The sequence below is a fragment of the Hylaeus volcanicus genome, chromosome 6, assembly GCF_026283585.1.
Source record: "Hylaeus volcanicus isolate JK05 chromosome 6, UHH_iyHylVolc1.0_haploid, whole genome shotgun sequence".
In the NCBI taxonomy this organism is placed as follows: domain Eukaryota; kingdom Metazoa; phylum Arthropoda; class Insecta; order Hymenoptera; family Colletidae; genus Hylaeus; species Hylaeus volcanicus.
The window spans coordinates 7,498,369-7,502,716 of NC_071981.1; positions in this window are offsets into that span (position 1 = coordinate 7,498,369).

A 4,348-nucleotide genomic window follows, 5' to 3' on the forward strand; every position below is an offset into this window, starting at 1 on the left:
GACGATTGATTTAAGAGGAATTAATTTAAGCTATTTAATTGACGATTTGTCTATATCTTCAATGTTAAAAGACATTTTGTTAGATTATGTGATTATGTGGGCTGAATGAGCAAGGATTTTCTTGATTATTATAGATTTGTTAAGAAAGGTACAAAAACGTGTCTCATCGCTGTAGATGTTCAATTGCACGAACGTAGAAAAAACAGGGGTCAACACTTCGCAAAAACAAAAAAAAACATTATAACTATTTTACCATTGGCACAACTGACTATGAATGATTATAACCACCATTGTACACCATTGAATGTCCCCCTTCAGATAGAGCATGTTTCGTTTAAACATTTTTTTTTTCGAATGATGAATATTTTGCGAGATAATCGCGTGGAAAGGTTATAATGAAACACCCTGTATAACCCAGATAGCACCGGAGTTACGTCAGAACGTAATGCTGGTTTATTTGTATTAAATAGAGTGTGCTAAACAATTTTGTTTCTGGTTAAAACGTTAATCAAATTAAGAGTCGAAGCATTTAAAACGACATTTAAATCGAGCGATATACGCAGCTTATTTCCAGACGCTACATGTTGTGGTTGGACAATATACAGGGTGTCCCAGCCTAAGTGATACGGAGCTCCAACTCCAAAACTATAGGTCGAATGCAAAATTTCAAATATAGAAATTGCATGGTAAATTGGGTCTCATGTTTCAGCTAGAAGGAATTTTTGTTAACTTCGTTATTTAACGAGATATGATGGTCAAGTTTCGTTTTTTAAATGGAATTATATATTTTGTTTTGATACCATGCGATAAGACTTTTCAAGACGAATTCATTTAATGTATTTACTCGATTTTTATTAGTTTTCAAGCTATAACGGTTCAAAGTTTGCTAATTTTCAAGGAAAAAACTTGGTTCGGCCCCTGGGCGGTCCCATTGATGCAGTAAGCACCAGAGATAGGCAAAACCCTAGGCTTCAAATAAATCTGAAGTTTGCCGATGTGTTTATCTCGTTTCCTTCTTTGGAAAATTTTCAAAAGAGGAAACGAGACAAACATATCGGCAAACTTCAGATTTATTCGAAGTTTAGAGTTTTAGCCATCACAGACAGAGGGTTTCGCTGAGAATTCTAGGCCCAGAATATTGGGATATTTCAACGGTATTGGAATGGTCGTCAATATAGGAGAAACTTGGGAAAGCAACACATACTGCATCATAAACAAAGCAATCATATACACTACGGAAGCTATTGCAATAATGGAAGCAATAGAATACAGTCATCAAGACTTCAAAAACAGAACCACTATTATACTTACAGACTCAATGAGCGTACTTAAAAAATAGAACAGGAAAATAGTAAAGATACAAACACACCACGGTGTCATAAAATAAGAAATAAATTAGATGAAATATATCAACATGAATTAAATGAGGAACAACAGGAAAAACCCCAGACAAAGATTAGACTTGCTTGGATACCCGCACATAAAGGCATCAAAGGTAACTAGCTGATGAAGCTGCAAAAAAGGGATTGAACGGAACCATAGAAGAAGATATCAACATAGCCATAAGAGATTTTAAAGTCAACAGAGAAATAATACTTTGGAAATGAATGAGAGGAACTTGGAAATGCAAGGCCAACAAAAAGGGAAAAAATACATGGACAGAGTAGATAGAAATAATGGGAAAAGGAAGGTATGGTTTTGGGACATGGTAGACTGGGAAAGAGCAGACATAGTACTCATGAACAGAATAAGAGCTAACCACAAGAATTTGGGAGAGTCCCTTTTCAGGAAAGACTTGATATCAACACCACAATGTGAATGTGGACACTCAATAGAAGATCTAAACCATTTTATTTGAGATTGCCTCAAATACAAAGAAGAAAGGAAACACTTGGAAAAGGAATTCAGGAAAGAAGGTATTGATCGAAACCAGGAAATACCTTTGCCGAACTATAGTAGAGTATTATAATAAACAGAAAAAATAAAGGAATAATGAAAATAATAGCTAACTATGTTAGGAAAACGGGCAGAATCATTTAAACGGATAAAGAAAGAGAATAGGTACATTAATATATGGTTGAGAAACAGCAACAAAAACTTGTATACATACATTTTCATAAAAGGGTAGAGAGATGTATGCTGATACATGAAAGTGTGAATGAATGTACTTTTAATCATAATTGAATATATGTATATATTTGTAGCACTAATTAACAACATATACAATGAAAAAAAAGAGAAATATATAAATAACATATATAATAAGTAAGTACAAATTAGATTTAGGTATAATGTTTAAGAGGAAAATGTAAATAGAGGTAAAACGTCCCGCTACAAAGGAAAGTAATATAATGCTAAATAAATTATAAGAATATATGTGATAGGATAAGGAAACAGATATAATAATATATAATAATAATATAATAATATATATGTGATAAAACTAAGAATAATAGACCAGTATTTTGTAAAACACTAAACTGTTAAAAGATGAGGGGAGAGGTGCATTCCCCAAAAAAGGACTATATTTTTCGTTGGGCAAGAGGGGGGAAAGTGAGTACCTCGAACGCCATCTTTGGATATGCACCAATACATGTATAATATCTAAAGAAAATAAATAACTAACTAACTATTGGGATACTTCCCATTTACCTTCCTGAAATTTTGCATTGGACCGATAGTTTTGGAGTTAGAGCTCCGTATCACTTAGGCTGGGATACTCTGTATATACATATTTCAATCGCTCCAGCAATCTTACACCGTCCATTCTAAGAATGGTAATACGATACGATAAAAATGATATGTGCAACAGTTCCGAGTAGAATGCGAGAGTTCGGCAGTTTCCCATAATATCGTTGGACATCCATTTTGAAGAATATTTATTTCTATGTTACTGAAATTTTATAATGTCGTTCTTTACAAGTGATTCGTTATAATAATGTTCATCTAATAATCATGTGATGGCAATTTGAAGAGTTAATTAGCCGATATCCTGACTTTCAAACGGTAGTTTGAAGCACAAGTTGAAAGAAGCTAAGATAATCTACGTATAAAATTCTTAGATTTAATTAGTTAGTTTATTTTCTAATTGTCAATTCTACATTGAGTTACCGAAATATATTGTATTTAACAGTACATAACAGTATGTATGTTATTATTGATAGTTTACAGGCAATTCTCTTGTAACTCTTGCTTTATGGAAGAGGGAGTGAGAAATATCTATAACGACAAAGGAATTAAAAGAGTATGCACACTCGTACGCTTTTTGTATAAAATGACGCATTATCCGTTAACGTATTCTTGAAAAGAGGCGCAGGTGTGCACAGGTGTGCTAGTCTAGCAACGTTAAAACGTTAGCAAATTACAAATTGAATAACTTGTGCGTCATAGGAGCTCAGTTACAAAGTATATTTTTTTATCATTGCGTAATACATACAATTTACTAAAAAAATCGTTTCTGTATTTTCTTATTCACAGTTGGGACTCATGTATTCGACGCGTGTATCGTAGTTGGTGATTTTCAGTTGCTCGGACAAGAAAGATTGTCGCCAAAAGTCCCAAGGGTTAGTTTCCACCAGTAATGGGCAAAACCCTAGGTTTCGAATAAATCTGAAGCTTGCCAATTTGTTTGTCTTGTTTCTTCTGTTGAACATTTTCCAAAGAAGGAAACGAGATAAACACATCTGCAAACTTCCGATTTATTCAAAGAACACGATTTGGCCCATCTCTGCCACTAAAGGGGGAAGGCACTAGATAGTTAATTACTAGTAAATTACTAGATAGTAATTACTACAGAGCTTATTTTTTTATCATAGCCATGAAGACTGTATAAGGAATTCCAACTATGTCGTGTAGAAGCGTTATTAAAGTCCCGAGCTTTAAGTTATGAATATTTCTACCACACACGGAGCAAATGAGCACGGACTACGATATATACATATATATATGTATCTTATAATCTTTCCACGCGATTATCTCGCAAAATATTCATCATTCGAAAAAAAAAATGTTTAAACGAAACATGCTCTATCTGAAGGGGGACATTCAATGGTGTACAATGGTGGTTATAATCATTCATAGTCAGTTGTGCCAATGGTAAAATAGTTATAATGTTTTTTTTTGTTTTTGCGAAGTGTTGACCCCTGTTTTTTCTACGTTCGTGCAATTGAACATCTACAGCGATGAGACACGTTTTTGTACCTTTCTTAACAAATCTATAATAATCAAGAAAATCCTTGCTCATTCAGCCCACATAATCACATAATCTAACAAAATGTCTTTTAACATTGAAGATATAGACAAATCGTCAATTAAATAGCTTAAATTAATTCCTCTTAAATCAATCGTC